The 17,525-nt window shown below is 36.3% G+C and overlaps 1 protein-coding gene across 1 annotated transcript in view; it reads left to right on the top strand.

Moving 5' to 3' along the window:
* Positions 1–17,525, top strand: part of ANKRD13C (ankyrin repeat domain 13C) — a 164,419-nt gene that overhangs the window by 100,770 nt on the left and 46,124 nt on the right. The gene's annotated exons all lie outside the window — the stretch shown is intronic.

Here is a 17,525-nt window from a genome sequence, read left to right as displayed (position 1 = left end):
GGGTTTGAACCGCCAGCCGTCTGGTTAGCAGGCAAGTGTCTTAGCCACTATGCTACCAGAGCTCCCGCCTTCCCATATATACTTTATAAAATTTGGCATGTGCTTATTGAGAATACACTGTATGCAAAGAATTGTGTGAGACTGGGAAAAGAGAAGGGAAAATTAGGAAATACAAAGATATATGAGATACACTAACTGCTTTTAAAATCTTATTCCCTAATAGGATTCATAAAAAATACAAGTCAGTGGAAAGAATTCTCCGTATACCCTCCACCACGATGTTAAATGTTAACCTTCCTAAATGTTAACATTTTACTACATTTATAAATGTGAATCACACTTATAAGTCAAAGGCTGCTATGTAATGTGGTCAAGAAGGCTTGAGTTCCTTGAATGTTTAGTCTCCACTATAGTATTGTTCCAGATTATTTGTTGTAGGGGTTGACAAACTTTCCAGGATAATGTGCCAATTCCAATTAATTCATGGTAATAATTGTGTGCTAGGAAACTATTTTCATGTTTCAAAAGTTCATGTATTGAATGCATCACCGTAGTTTAGTTAAATAAGTACAGTATTTAAAGTGTTTTAAGAAGCTCTACTAAATGTTTAAATTGAAATATGATCACACCAGTTTAGAGTGATCCCATCCCTTTCCTGCCACATCCTCTTTGTGCTTCTCACTTTTTTTCTGGTGTTGGGATAGAGTCTCAGGAGACTTCATTACCTCTTCCACTGCTGGCCAGACAAAAAGACTATGTCTTTGGAATTCTATTATGATTTATGGTTTGTTAGTGTTCTTTTAAAAAATCATTTTGTTGGAGTGGTGGTTATTGTTCAATTTTGGCAGCAAACCATTTTGGGGTGAGTACATCATTTCAGCAATACTTTATGGCATGGACCTTTCGCCAGTTGTTTTTAATTATGCAAGGTATGCATATTTAAACTTAAATGAAAAACCAAAAAAATGAAACTCACTGCCATTGGGTTAATTCTGACTCATAGTGACCCCCATTGGGTTTCTGAGGTGGTAAATCTTTACAGAAGTAGATTGCCCCATCTTCCTTCTATAGAGTGGCTGGTGGGTTTGAGCTACCAATCTTATGGTTAGCAGTGTCAAATGCCTTAGGCAGTGTACCACCAGAGCTCCTTAAACTTAAATTGTTGTTGTTTTGTTTGTTGTTATATGCCATTGAGTCAGACCTGACTCATAACGACCCCTCCTTGGGTTTCCAAGGTGCTGTCACTATGGAAGTAGATTGCTCAGCCTTCCTTCCGAGGAGTGGCTGGTGGGTTTGAACCACCAGCCTTCTGGTTAGCAGTCAAGTGTCTTAGGCAATTAGACAACTTGATTTATTTTATTTCCGAACACATATTATGCACTTGAATTGTTCAACCAAAATCATTTCCATTGAGTTGAGTCTGATTCATAGAGATCCTATAGGACAGAGTAGAACTGTCCCATAGGGTTTTCAAGGCTATAATCTTTACAGAAACATATTGCTAAATCTTTTCTCCCATAGAATTGCTGGATAGATTAGAACCATCAGTCTTTCAGTTAACAGACAAGCACTTTATTCATTGCACCTCCAGGGCAATCATTATACCTTGTCTCATTCCTCTTTTATAGGAATACTTACTTTATCTTCTTTCCCTATTCGTCACCTGTGGCAACCACTCATCTATTCCTCTATTTCTTTTAATCTGCCATTTGAAGAGTGTTATATAAATGGATTCAGTATGTAACCTTTTGAGATTGGCATTTTCAGCATTTGGCATAATTCCCTAGAGATTCATTCAAGTTGTGTGTATCAGTAGTTTGTTCCTTTTATTGCTAAGTAGTATTCTATGGTATGTGTATACTGGAATATATTTAACCAGTTGTTCATTGAAAGATAATTGAGTTGTTTCCTCTGTTTTTGTGGGGGTGTTGGTGTGGTGGCTATTATGAATAAAGCAGCCACAAACATTCATGTATAGGTTTCTATGTGAACTAAGTCTTCTTTTCTCTGGGATAAATGTCTGGCAATGCAGTCACATGGTTATATGGTAGTTGCATGTTTACAAGTTTTATAAGAAGTTTTTAAACTGTTTTCAATGTTATATTCCTAAGAACAAAGTATGAGTGATCCAGTTTCTTATCTCTAGCACTTGGTGTTGTCAGTATATTTTAGTTTAGTCATTCTGATAAGTGGATAGCAGTATCTCATTGTGGTTTTAATTTGCAGTTCCTAATGGCTAATAATGTTGAACAACTTTTCATGTGTTTACTTTCTGTCATCTTTATATTCTATTTGGTGAAATACCTAGTCATGGCTTTTCCCCATGTTCTAACTGGATTGTTCAGTTTCTACTGTTGAATTATGAGATTTTTTTATATATTACTTTGTTAGATAGGTGGTTTCCAAGTAATTTTTTCCCATTCTATAGATTTTTTCATTCTCTTTTTAAATTGAAGAAATCTATTTATTTTATTAGGACATGTAATTTCCAATAAAATGTTGCTTTTTACATTTAATATTATCATTGATGGCAACCTCATGAATGTCGGAGTAGAATTGTAGTTCATAGAGTTTTTATTTTTGTAATAATATGGTGTTTTAGGTGAAAGTGTATACAACAGTTTAAGTTCCCATTTAGCAATTTGTACACAGGTTATTCAGTGACATTTGTTACATTCTTCACAATGTGTAAACATTATTATTTCCATTCTGGTTGTTCTGTTTCCATTAATCTAGTTTCTGTGCCCACTTTCATTCTCATCTTTGTTTTAAAGTAATTGTTGATATACTTTTTTTTTTGGTGGTGGTTCTTTTTTCTTTTGAATATTTTATTGTGTTTTATGTGAAAGTTTACACAGCAAATCAGGTTCCCATTTCACAATTTTTGTACAGATTGTTGCTTGACATTGGTTACAAGTTTTGCATTGTTTCAACATTCTCATTATTTCCATTCTGTTTGTTCTCTTTCCATTTATATAGCTTCCCTGCCCTTCCTTGCCTTCTCATCTTTGCTTTGGGTAAATGTTGACCATTTGGTCTTGTATAGTTGATTGCTTAAGGGAACACATTCCTTATGGGTTGTTGTTGTTGTTGTTGTTATGTGCCGTCGAGTCGGCCCCAACTCATAGCGACCCCTCCTTGGGTTTCCGAGGCAGTATCACTACGGAAGTAGGATTGCCCAGCCTTCCTTCCGATCCTTATGGGTAATGTTGTTAATTTTATAAGCCAAACTATTATTTGGCTGAAAGGAGATCTCCTGGGATGGCATTAGTTCTAAGTTAAAAGGGCAGTAGTCTCTTTTGAAAATTTGATCTTTTTTAGGAATTTGAGATTTGGTTTACATTTTTCTCCCATTATATCCAGGATCTTCTATTGTGTCCCCTGTCAAAATGGTTAGTAGTGGTAGCTGGCACCACCTAGTTCTGGTCTCAGGCTAGAAGAGTCTATGGATCATGCGCACTATTGGTCCTGCAGACTAATTTCTTTGTATCTTTGGTTTCCTTCATTCTTTTTTACTCCAGATGAAAAGAGACCAATAGTTGTTTTTTATCTCACAAGCTTTTCAGACCCCAGATGTTACTCACCGAATTAAAATGTGGAAATCACGAGCTTTATTATGCCAGTTGACAAAGTTGTCCCACGAGAGTATGATCCAAGGCTCTGTAACTCAGTGAACCAATCTCATGAGGTGTTGTAAATATGTCTAGGAGGTCTGTGTAACTGTGCCCCCGTGTGCTTTATTATATATATGAATATAAATGTAGCACACGCAAACATATTTATACTTAGGCCACAAATAAACCTATATATGCACATTCATGATTCAGATATATTTCCTATATACATACAACATTATATGGGTAGCTCTATAACCATATACATATGTTTTAGTTGTTATTATAGTTTTTGCAAAACTGTGTATATTATAACATTTACCTTAATTTTCCCTTATTCTTCCATACCTCTCAGTGTCTTTGTTTACCTTGGTCAAGTTGTACTGACTTCCCCATATTATATATTTTCTTTTCCATCACCACAAATAACAGGTGTCTATTTCCCAGCAAGTGATTCCCTCTTGCTAAGCCTTTCATCTCTGGTAATCATCAAAACACATCACTTTTCTTGTGTGTACATATTCTTGACTTTTTATAAAAGTGAGACCATATAATATTTGTCCTTTTATGATTGACTTATTTCACTCAGCATAATGTTCTCCACATTCATCCTTGTTCTAAGTTATTCGGTAGACTTATCATTCTTCTTCTTCTTCTTCTTTTTTTTTTTAATTGTGATTTGGGTGAAAATTTACAGAGCAGATTCACTTTCCATACAGCATTTCACATACACTTTGTCTCATGATATTAACTGCAATCTCCCACAGTGCATCAGCTCCCCTCCCACTTCCTCCCAACAGTTACCTCTTCCCTGTGTCCATCCCACCATTCATCATTATTCTTTATGAAATCAAACCCATGGCTATCGAGTCAATCCTGACTTGTAGCAGCCTCCATTGAATTTCCAAGGCTGTAAATCTTTATGGAAATAGATTGCCTCATTTTCTTCCTGCAGAGCAGCCTGTGGGTTTGAATTGCTTACCTTCTGGTTAGCAGGCAAATGTCTTACCCATTATTCCACCAGAGTTCACTTACCATTCTTTATAATTGCATGGTATTCCATTATATTTAGGCACCACAGTTTGTTTATACATTCATATGTTGATGGACACTTAGGTTGTTTCTTTGCTATTATAAATAATAATAGCAGTGAACCATGGTTGTGCAAATGTCTATTTGTGACACTGCTCTTAAATCTCTAGGATATATTCTAGGAGTAGGATTACTGGATCATAAGGTATTTCTATTTCTAGTTTGTTGAGGAAGCACCAAGCTGTTAGATTCCCACCAGCAGTGTATAAGAGTTCGAGTCTCTCACAACCTCACCAGTTAGGTTGCTTTCTGTTTTTTTGATCAGTGCCGTTTTTGCAGGGATGAGGTGGTTTGGATCTTTCTAGTGGCTTATATCTTACACCTCAATATAAAGAAAAAAAAATCCTCATGATAAATGGAGAAAAAATTGAAGTTGTCAAAGACTTCACATTGCTTGGTTCTACAATTGATGCCAATGGAAGCAGCAGTCAGGAGGACATCAGATGAAGTATAGCACTGGGCAAATTTGCTGCAAAGAATCTCTTTTAAATGCTGAAGCGCAAAGATGTCTCCTTGAGGGCTAAGGTGTGCCTGACACAAGCTATAGTATTTTCAGTCGCCTTACATGCATGTGAGAGAAGGACAATGAATAAGGAAGACCGAAGAAGAGTTGATGCTTTTGAGTTGTGCTGGTGAACAATGCTGAGAGTGCCATGGACTGCTAAAAGATGTAACAAATCTGTCCTGGAGGAAGTGCAGCTGGAATGATCCTTGAAAAGGAGAATGGCCAGACTTTGTCTCACCTGCTTTGGTCATATTGTCAGAAGGGCCCATTTGCTGGAGAAGGATATCATGCTTGGTAAGGTGGAGGGTCGAAGAAGGAGGGGAGATGGATTGACACTGGCTGCAGTGATGGGCTTAAGTATAGCAAGGATCATGGAGCTGGCATAAGACCAGGGAGTGTTTTGTTCTGCCGTGTGTAAGGTCACTATGAGTTGGAGATGACTCAACGGCACCTAACAACAAAAACAGTGGCTTTTAATTTTGAGCATCTCTTCATGTGTTTGTTAGCCATTTGAATGTCTTCTTTGATGAAGTGTCTGTTCATGTTCTTTGCCCATTTTTTGATTGGATTGTTTGTCTTTTTTGTTGTTGATGTGTTGAAGTTTTCTATATATTTCAGGCCAAGTGTTACATATGTCATTGCTGAAGATTTTTTCTTTGGTTCTCTTTTACTTTTCTCTGTAGGTTCTTATTTTTCTCTTTTGGTAAGTTTTTTGATGAGCGTAAGTATTTAATTTTAAGGAGGTCACAGTTATCTAGTTCGTTTTTTGTTGTTTGTACATGTGTAGTTGTGTTTGAAAGTCTATTTTAGCTGAAAATTAGGACCTCTAATTTTCTTTTTTTTTTTTAGGACCTTTAATTTTATTTCTATGTTACCTTCCAGGAGCTTTATCATTTTAGCTTTAACCCTTAGGTCTTTGATCCATTTTGAATTTGTTTTTGTGTATGATATAAGACATGAATCCTGTTTTATTTTTATGCAAATGGATGGACATCCAGTATTCCTAGCACTATTTGTTGAAGAGACTGTTTCTTCCCCAGTTTGTGTAGTTTGACCATTTGTCAAAGATCAGTTTGCCTATAGATGGATGGATTTACTTCTGGTTTCTCAGTTCTTTCCCATTTGTCTAATGTGTCTGTCATTAAACCAGTACCAGGGTATTTTGATTGTTTTTGGTGTTGTTAGGTACCATCGAGTTGGCTCCAACTCATAGCAACCCTGTGTACAACAGAATGAAACACTGCTTGGTCCTGCATCAGCCTCGCAATCCTTGCTGTACTTGAGCCCATCATTGCAGCCACTGTGTCAATCCATTTTCTTGAGGGCCTTCCACCTTTCCACTGACCCTCCACTTTACCAAGCATGATATCCTTGTCCAGGGAATGCATCTCCAGCGCAGCATCCGTTTGTTGTAACATCTCAGTGGGTATTTCATCAGTTCCTGGAGCCTTGGTTTTCACCAGTTCCTTCAGTGCAGTGTTAGTGTAGAGGAGCTCAACTGATTTTTGTATGTTGATCTTGTACTCTGCCACCAGATGCCTCCTATTAGTATTAGTAACTTTCTTTTGGAATCCCTGGGATTTTCTATATATAGTATGGTGTCATCTGGAATAGGAATAGTTATACTTCTTCCTTTACAATTTGGATACGTTTTTGTGGTAGGTAAGGTTGTTTATCAACTTGGCTGGTCCCTGGATTTGAGTAGCTTGGCAGTTGGACGTAGTTATTCCTCATGATGAGATTTTAATCTCCATGGTGGAATCTGCTGTGAGAAGCTAAGTAGTTGAAAGTGAGTTAGTTACCTTTGAGGTGTAGCCTGCTTCCAGTATATATGGAGAAGCTTGGAGAAAGGTCTTTAGCTTTTTTGGCATATTTTGGGCTGTGTTGCCTGCCAGTCTTGGGATTTTTCTTGGACTTGAACCAGTAGCCTACCATGCTGCCTGCTGATCTTGGGATTACGCCATTTTACTTGCCTACCTTGGGTTAGTCAGCCTCAGCAGTTGTATGAGTTAGAAGAAGCCTCCAACTCCAGTGGACTTGGAACAAAAGGGAGACCTGAAACCCAAGGTCAAGGGCCCTTTACCTAGCCTCTAGAGTTGGCACTCTGAATTTGGACTTGGCTAAGACACTTGCCTGCTAACCAGATGGCTGGCGGTTCAAACCCACCAGCCACTCCTCGGAAGGAAGGTTGGGCAATCCTACTTCCGTAGTGATACTGCCTCGGAAACCCAAGGAGGGGTCGCTATGAGTCGGGTTTGACTCGACGGCACATAACAACAACAACAACAACAACAGCCTCCTAAACTGTATGAGAATAAATTCCTATTTGTTAAAGCCATCTGCTTGTGGTATTTCTTTTATAGCAGCACTAGAGAACCGATATACCTTTGTTTCCCTTTTTTCCCTTTATTGCCCTGGCTAGAACTTCCAGTCAGTATTGAAAAAATGTGATGATAACGGGCATCCTTATTTTGTTTCTGTTCACAAGGAGGACTGGTTTCAGTTTCTCTGCATTGAGAATAATGCTGGCTGTTGGTTTTGCATATATAACCTTAATTATGTTGAGAAAATTTCGTTGGATTCTTAATTTGCTGAGAATTTTTATCAGGAAGTGGTGGTGGATTTTATCAAGTGCCTTTTCTGCATCGATTGAGATTATCATGTGATTTTTATCTTTTGTTTTATTTATGTGGTGAGTTAATTATATTGATTGATTTTTCTGATGTTGAAACACCCTTGAATCCTTGGAATAAATCCTACCTGATGATGATATGTTATTTTTTTTTGATACGCTGTTCAATTCTGTTGGCTAGAATGTTGTTGAGAATTTTTGCATCTGCATTTATGAGGGATATTGGTGTATAATTTCCCTTTTCTGTGGTATATTTTCCTGGCTTTGGTGTCAAGGCTATGCTGGCTTCGTAGAATGAATTGGGGAGTATTCCTTCCTCTCCTGTGTTCTGAAATAGTTTGAATGGAATTAGTGTCAACCTTTCTCTGAATGTTTGGTAGAATTCTTCAGTGAAGCATTCTGCACCAGAATTTTTTAATAATAACATCTTTAATTTCTTATTTTGTTATGGGGCTATTTAGATTTTCTACCTCTTTTTGTGTTAGTTTCACTAGGTACTATGTTTGTAGAAATTTGTCCATTTCTTCTATGTTAACAAAATTGTTGGGAGTACAGTTTTTCGTAATACTGTTACAAATCTCTTTATTTCAGTTAGTTCTATTATAGTGTCACCCATCACATTCCTTTGTGATTATTTTTATCTTCTAATTTCTTTCCTTTGTCTAGTGGTATGTCAGTTTTATGGATCCTTTTAAAAGAACCAGCTTCTGGTTTTGTTGATGGCTTCTATTTTTCTGTTTTCTACTTCATTTACTTTGCTCTGGTCCTTATTATTTCCTTTGTTTTTATTAACTGTGATCTTGTTTTGCTCTTCTCTGTTTGTTCAAGTTATCAGTTAAGTTACTGATTTTGGGACTTCTTTTGAATATGCTCATTTCTAACTATAGCTTTTCCTTTGAGCACTGCTTTTGCTGTGTTCTAAAGGTTTTGGTATGTTGTGTTTTCATTCTTACTTGATTGTAAGCATTTTTTAATTTCATTTTTTATTTCTTCTATGACGCAATCATTTTTAAGTAATGTGTTATTTGTTGTTGTTGTTGTTATGTGCCATTGAGTCAGATCTGACTCATAGCAACCCCTCCTTGCGTTTCCGAGGCAGTATCACTACGGAAGTAGATTGCCCAACCTTCCCTCTGAGGAGTGGCTGGTGGGTTTGAACCTCCAGCCTTCTGGTTAGCAGTCAAGTGCCTTGGGCACTACGCTACCAGAGCTCCCAATGTATTATTTAGTTTCATTGTATTTAATTATTTTTTTCTTGTTCTTACTTAGTTGATTCTGGTTTTATAGTGTTATGGTCAGAGAAGATGCTTTGTATTATTTCAGTGTTTTTTAATTTATTGAGGCTTGCTTTGTGATCTAAAATATGGTCTATTTTGGAGAATGAGCCATGTGCATTGGAGAAGAACATGTATATTTTGCTGCTGTTGGGGGATGTAATATGTGTATGTCTATGAGGTTGAGTAAGGAGCTCTGGTGGCATAGTGGATAAGGCATTTGGCTGCTAACCATAAGGTCAGTGGTTCAAACCTACCAGCTGCTCCATGAAAGGAAGACAGGGCAATCTACTGTAAAGATTTATAACCTCAGAAACCCAGTGGGGGTTGCGGTGTGTCAGAATCGACTCCATGGCAGTGAATTTGGTTTGGAGTTTTTTATGAGGTCAAGTTGGTTAATTGTAGTATTTAAATCTTGATTTTCTTTCTAGTTGTTGCATATATCTTCAAAAGTAGTGTGTTAAAGACTGCTACTATTATTGTGGAACTGTTTCTCTTTTCAGTTCTGGTAGACTTTGTTTTATGTATTTTGGAGCTCTGTCATTGGATATATGAATATTTATTATGGTTATGTTGACTGACCTTTTATTTATTATATAATGCCCTCTCTTTGTCTCTTCTAATGGATTTTGACTTAAAGTTATTTTGTCAAAAATTATTGCTAATCCTGCTCTGTATTATTTGATATATTTTTTTCCAACCTTTGATTTTTAACCTGTCCCTGTCTTTGTGTCTAAGGTATGTCTCTTGTAGGCAACATATTGATAGGTCATGTTTTTTAAATCCATTCTACTACTCTGCCTCTTGACTGGCACTTTTAATACATTTACATTGGGTGTGGTTATTGATGGATATGCATTTACTGTTGCCATTTTAAAAATGCTTTTTCTTTTTTGTGGTAATAGTTTTCTTTGTTCCTCTTAATTTTCTGTGCTGAGTTATTTTCCTTTATGGATTTTCTTTTCCTGTCATTCATTGTTGTTTTTGTGTTTACTGAAATCTTGAGTTTTGTATTTTGGTGAGTAGATTTATTAATTTTCTTTGTAGTTAACTTTGTTCTCCTCTGTTTGAAACAGCGTGTTATATCTTGAAATTGCTTGACTTCCTCTTAATGATATATAAGTGAGTTAAGTATATACCATTTATTTCTGCTTTTTGATTTGAAGTTGTCATTATTTATAGCTTAACATCTCTGATTCCCTGTAATCAGCTGTGCAGATTTATTTTATTTTTGTGAAGTCTTCATCTGAGTTGATATCTGGGTGATACTGGCATGTATCTTTATCTCAGATTGTTGTCTGATGTCCTTGGTTCTCTACTCAAAGGATTCCTTTTAGTATTTCTTGTAAGGCTGGTCTAGTTTTTACAAATTCCTTTAATTTCTGATTACCTGGGAATATCCTAGTCATTCCATCATATTTGAAAAACAGTTTTGCTGGGTATATGATTCTTGTTGGCAATGCTTTTCTTTCAGAATTTTATAAATGTCATGCCATTGCCTCTTGTCTGCATAGTTTCTGACAGATTTCTTAGACTTATTGGTGCTCCTTCATTAGTGATACTTCATTTTTTCACAAGGTACTCTCAAAATTCCTTGTCTTTGGTTTCGGAAAGCTTGATTATGATATGTCTTGGTGAATTTCTTTTGGGATCTATCCTGTATGGAATTCATTAAGCTTCATAGATAAATAACTTTCTGGTTGTTTATGAAAACCAGGAAGTTTTCTGCCAATATATCTTCAAAAATTCTCTCTGTATTTTATTTTTTCTCCTCCTCTTCTGGAATTCCTATTCTTGATGATGACCCATCTAGATTTTCTTCATTTTTCTTAATTAATTTTTCTTACTGATCTTCAGACAAACTAGTTTCAAGGGATTTTTCCTCTATTTTGCTGATTCTGTCTTCCATTGATTCACTTCTACTTCTGTGTCCTCTTGTGTTACCTATTTTTTATATTTTATTGTTTTTGTATGGCTTTTATTCGTTTATTTAGTTTTTCATTTTGTTCTTGTAGTATTTTCCTGAATTATTCTAGGATTTTTTTTTCTGTGCTTTTTTTGATCTCTTTCAGAGGCCTAAATATAAGTCTTTTGAATTCCTTATTAGGTATAGTTCTGTTGTCATTTCTTCCTCAGGAAGATTTTCTGTCCCTTTGTTTTGCTCTTTCTGCAGCATTTTATCCTGTTTCTTCATATGATTTATTATTGTCTGCTGTTTCCAAGGCATTAAGATGTTTGTTTATATTTTTTTTTTTATTGAGTGTATGTTTGCTTGTATTACCCTATTTTTTTGTTTGTTTTGCTAGATATGGAATTTTTTTTTTTTTTTCTCTTCCTCTTCAGAATGTTTTTCTTCCTTTGTATTATTTAATTGTTCTGTAGTACTAGTCTGTGTGTGACTTTGGTGGTGAAAGTTGACTGTAATTTCCTCTCACTGGTGGGTATGGTGGGTCACACATGTGAGTCTTTGTGGTTAAGCTTGTATGTTTTCCTTTATAGTATTGGGTGGAGCTGGGAGAGCAGGTTTTTTTCTGTGATGCTGGGCAACAAATGTTGGGTGGTCAAGATTCTTTCACAGCCCTTATAGGACTGTGAGGTCCTTCCAGTTTGGTGCTAGGAGTTAGCACATCCTCTGGAGGTCAGGGCGGGATGTTTCTGTAGCTGCTGTGAAGCAGTACCATTCAAATGGATGAGATAGGACTGTCTGTGTGCATGAATTGGCATCTCAGTAGGTGCTGGGGCATCAAGTGCATGTGCAGTCAGCCTGCAGAAACTGTCTAGGTATGAGATGTGTGTTGTTGCAGCCAGGCAGATGTTGGATGAGGGCACTAGGATCTCCTGCTCATTGATTGGCAGAGGTACAGATGGTACCTGCTGGGACGTGAGGGACGTTGCTAATGAAGTGCCTATCTAGCTGGTCACCAGGCATGGTGAAGACAAGGGTGCATGGGTCACTGATCACTGGGCAGTAACACAGGAGTTCACACTGCTGGTTGGTGGATGAGGGAGGCAGGAGTGTGAACTGCCAGATAGGCAGGGGAAGGAGACTCATGCCTCTGGTTGCCACTGTGGTGTGTGGAAAGGGCACACTGTCAATCTCCGGCAAGCAAGATGGCAGCAGAATGATGGGCAGAGTGAGCAAGCACCTCTGGTCTGGTTGTGTGAGAATGTGCCATTGGTTGCTGGTCTGGTGATCCAGGAGCATATGCTGCCACCTGCTGTATAGGCAGGAGAGTGGAGGGATGAATGCATACCACTAGTTGCCAGTCTGACAGTGCAGAAGTGTGCACTGCTGGTCGCCGACCTGACAGTGCAGGAATGCATACTGCTGACCACTGGGCAGATGGGGCAGGAATGTGTTGTCTGTCGCCAGTCTGGTGACATGGGAGTGTGTATTTTCCAATTCTGGGTGCACTACTGGTTAGTAGAAGGGTGGTTAGAGTGAAGACATGGGGCACCAGTGTGAGCATGGGGCACTCCCCCTAGGCTGCAGCCAGTGATCAGGACTTGGTCCAAGCCAAATTTGAGGAGAGAGGGAGGGCTGCTTGGAGTCTGGTCAGGTGTGGGATCTCCGGTTGCTACTCTATGAATCTATTACTTTGTGGGTACCACCTACCCAAATGATCAAGGACTGCTGCTGGTGAATATTGCTGTCTCTAATTCCTGGCTCCTTTCCAACTCTGTGGTCACTAAGAATCCTGGAACTCTCACCCATCTTCTTGCACTTTCCCTCCTTAGATCCAATTTATGTTCTGCTCACCTTGCTTCACTCCAGGTTTGGCTGCACAATATCTCTGTCTTCTTTTGGGAATTCCTTGAAGTTACCTTGCTGTGCTCCTTGCCCAGGAACACTGCTTCCTTTGTCTCACGATGACCATGGTATGCTGGGCCGACCAGAAGGGTGTCGACAGTCCACAAATCTTTTTCTCTCTTTCCATTTGGTATTCAATTTAGTTCTTCATCTTTCCTTTTCCTGCTCAGGGTACCAAGATCATCATCTGTATGTGTTTCACTTGGTTTTTCAGGTCTTTGCTTTAGGGATACAGCATGGTATATATGACTAAGCTGTTGTCTTAGGCTGTCATCTCTTTTCATCTTAACTGGGTCTTTCACAAAGGAAAAGGTTTTAATTTGATGAGGTCTAGTTTTTCAATTTTCGGTTTTATGACTTGTGCTTTCAGTGTCAAGTAAAAGACCTCTGCTTAGCATCAGGTCCTAAAGACTTTCTCTTCTTTTTTTTTTTTTTTTTTTTTCTCTCTAAAAGTTTTATAGTTTTACATATATGTCCAGGATTTATTTTGAGTTAATATTTGGATAAGGTTTAAAATTTAGGTCAAGGTTTATTTATTTATTTGCCTTGGATGTCCATTTGTTCCAGTACCATATTTTGAAAAGGCTGTCCTCCCTCCAATTTGAATTGTCTTCTGGCATTAGTATTGGGATGACATTGAATCTATAAATCAAAGTAGGGGGAGTTGATACCTTACTTACTGAATCTTATTACTCATCAATATTTATTTTGGTCTTATATAATTTCTCTCAGGACTTTATTACAGTTTTCAGTGTACATTTCTTAAATATATTTTGTTAAATTTATCTGTTAAGTATTTCATGTTATTTGACAATATTGTAAAGGATATTGTTTTTACATTTTCAATATCCAGTTGTTCATTCCTAATGCATACAAATACATATTGAGAAAGTTTCCTTTCATCTCATTCTGCTGAGTTTTTAGTCATAAATAGATGTTGACTTTCTTAAATGTTTTTTTTTCTGTGTCTTTCGACAATATTTTTCTTATAAAAATGATGAATTCCATCAGTTGATTTTCAAATGTTATCCAGACTTACTATTTTTTTTTTTGGAGAAAACTGTACTTGGTCATCTTGTACTATCCTTTTCATATGTTGTTGAATTTGATTTGCTGAAGTGTTATTAAGATTTTTGGAACTAAGTTTATGAGAAAATATTTGTGTGTACATTTTTTTCCCTTGTAATGTCTTTGATTTTGTCTTGTGTTGCTATCAGGATGCTGGCTTCAAAATCTTCTCTCCATCTGTTTTCTAAAAGAACCTGTATAGAATTTTTAAAAAAATATTTGATAGAGTTTACCAGTTTAGTTTGAAATAAGAATTTCAACTAGGATTCAGTTCTTTTAGTAGATATTGGGGTATTTCAGGTTAATAATTTTTTCCCTAAGGACCTTTGATAGTTTCAAGGAATTTGTCAGTTTCCTCTAACTTGATTTTAGTGTCATAAAGTTATTTCTAATACTTTCTTATTACGTTTGTAATATCTGTAGAATCTATATTTATGTCTCCTCTTTCATTCTTAGTATTAGTAATTTTTATCTTCCTTTTCTCAATCACTTTGGCTAGAGGTTTATCAATTTTACTGATATTTTGAAATAATCACCTTTTGGTTCATTTGATTTTCTCTGGTTTTTAAATCTTTTATTATATCTGTTCTATTGCTTACATTGCATTTAATTTGCTCCTCTTTTTCTTAAGGTGGAAGCTTAGATAATTGATTTGAAATCTGTTAATTGCTAATATATGCCTTTATTGATATAGAGATCTTGCTATATACTCTACTTTAACTATATCCCACAAATTTTGATACATGGTGTGTTTTCACTTTCCTTCAGTTCAAAATATTTTCTAATTCCCCTTCTGATTTTTTCTTTGTCACATGTTATTTAGAATGTATTTTAATTTCTAAAATGTAAGGATTTTCCAGATATATTTCTGATTTCTAATTTAATTTTGTTATGGTCAGAGAATAGGACTTCAGTTATTAAAACATTGAAATTTGTGCTGTATATGGGTGAATATTTTTTTGTATTTGAAAAGAAAGTGTGTTCTATTTTTGGGTGGCGTGTTCAAGTCTTCTGTATCTTCATTGATTTTTCTATCCTTGTTCTCTAGCCATCATTGAGCAAGGAGTCTTAAAATGTCCATTATTGAAGATTTGTAACTATTGTTGAAGATTTGCCTTTTTCTTTTCCATTCTATCACATTTTGCTTCATTTATTTTGAAAATTTACTAGATGCATGACTAGTTAGGATTAGTTTTTACTCTAATCACTATGAAAGGTTCCTCTTTAAGCAGGATAATACTTCTCTGAAATCTATTTTGTCTGAAATTAATACAGCCACTTTAGGTTTTACAGTGTTTACATGATATATCTTTCTCTATATTTTTACTTTTAAGCTATCTTAGTCTATGAAGTGAATATCTTATAGAGAGTATTAAATTGGATCTTGCTTTTATTTTATCCAATCTGACAATCTGTGACTTTTAATTAGAATATTTTCACCCTTTACATTTTATATGCTTATTAATATGGTTGGTTTTAAATCTGCTGTCTTTCTGTTTGTTGTTTATTTGTTCCATCTCTTCTTTATTTCCCCTTTTCCTACTTTGTTTTGGATAGTTGAGTGTGTTTTAGTATATATATGTATTTCTAACTTATGTCCCACACAAAACCAAATCCACTGCCATGAGTCAATTTTAACTCATAGTGACTCTTTGGACAGAGTAGAACTGCCCTGTGATTTCCAAGGCTATAAATCCTTATGGAAGCAGACTGCCACATCTTTTCCTGCAGAGTGGCAGGTGGGTTCAAACCACTGACCTTTTGGTTAGCAGCTGAGTGCTTTAATTTAGCTGAGCTTCTCTAATTTATCACGGTCTACCTTTATATAGTATTATATTACTTTATTTGCAGTGTAAACATCTTAAAATAGTATACTTCCATTTTCCTGCTTTGTGCTGTTGTTTTATATATTTTCACATATATTATCAGGCACGCAATATGCTTTTCTCTTTTTTGCTTTAATCTGCTGTGGTGTTATTTTCTTCCAGCCTAGATAACTTCCATAACATTTTTTATACTGCTTATTTGCAAGTGATTAATTCTCTCAGATTTTGTAAAAAATTGTATATGAGAAAGTATTTTGATGTAATTTTTGAAAGATACCTTTTCTGGGTGTAATATTCCTGCTTTGATATCAGAAAAGCTGTCAAATGACAGTGTTTGTTTCCTGTCAGTTCTTTAAGGATGTCATACATTGTTATCTTGCTTTCATAGGTTCTAACAAAAAGTCTAATGTCACTGTTTGATCTCTGTTCATAATGAGTTGTCTCTACTCTCTCCCCAACCCTAGTTATTTTTTAGGATTTTATGTTGTTATCGCTGGTTTTTAGCAATTAGATTATGGTATGCTTTGGTATGATTTTCTTCTGCATAAAATTTGTTGAGTTTCTTAGATCATTGGTGTTTTTATTTATTTTTTTTCTCCTCTCCATATGTCATTTTTGATAGTTTCTATCGCTTTATCTTTAAGTTCACTCAGCATTTTTTTTGCAGTGTCTAAACAGCTAAAAATCCCATCTCCTGTGTTCTTCCTTTCAGTCATTGTATCTTTTCATCCCTAGAAGTTCACTTTTGGTCTTTTCATTTCCTTGAACATTGCTTTCCTCATCATGCTCATGTTTTCTTTTACCATCTTAAATGTATAGACTATATTTATTTCATTATTTATAATTTATAGTATTATTTCTGTTTAATGATTTTGTTTTCTCATTGTTGATCATATTTTTTCCTGTTTCCTTGCATTCCTGATAATTTGTAATTGGATGTTAGATTTTATAAATTTTTAAGTTATTGGTTGATGGATTTTTTTGTATTCCTTTGAATTCTTGAGTTTTTTTCTGGAATGCAGGTAAGTTACTTGGAAATAGTTTGAAGGAATGCTTTTAAACTTGCTTACAATGGGTACAGAGTACCCATTAATCTAGGCCACACTACTATGGCAATTGTTTTAGAGAATGGCACTCAGAATCTCATGTGTTAGGAGGTCATACCACTCTGGCTAGTGGGAATACAAACTATTCCTAGTTCTTTATGAGCTTCTGAGATGGTTTTCCTTTTGGTGGTTCTTTCTTTCCTCTGGCCTTAGATAATTTCCTCTCACATATACACAGATCAGTGATCAGCCAAAGACTTGTAGGACCCTTCTGTAGTACTCTGGAGCACTCTTTCTTTATAAATTCTTCCTCTCTTGGTCTTTTTACCTGCACCTTCAAGCCACCTCAGCCTTCCCAAATGCCAGAATCTTTTCTCAGTTTAGCAAGATTGCTGGCTTCTGTTGGGTTCTCCTTCCCTGCACTGCATCCTGGAAACTCTGAACATTCATCTTGTGTACTCATAACCAGTAATGACCTCATGTGTGTTGGAGCAGAACTGTGCTCCGTAGGTTTTTCAGTGGCTGATTTTTCAGAAGTAGATCACTAGGACTTTCTCTCCAGGCATCTCTGTTGTTGTTGTTAAGTGCCGTCGAGTCGTTTCCGACTCATAGCGACCCCATGCACAGCAGAACGAAACACTGCCCGATCCCGCGCCA

This window comes from Orycteropus afer, unplaced genomic scaffold (genome assembly GCF_000298275.1).
Source record: "Orycteropus afer afer isolate SDZICR_OR568_19922 unplaced genomic scaffold, OryAfe1.0 scaffold00213, whole genome shotgun sequence".
Classification (NCBI taxonomy): domain Eukaryota; kingdom Metazoa; phylum Chordata; class Mammalia; order Tubulidentata; family Orycteropodidae; genus Orycteropus; species Orycteropus afer.
Note: the sequence above shows the minus strand (reverse complement) of the source record. Positions and strands in the feature narration are given on the sequence as shown.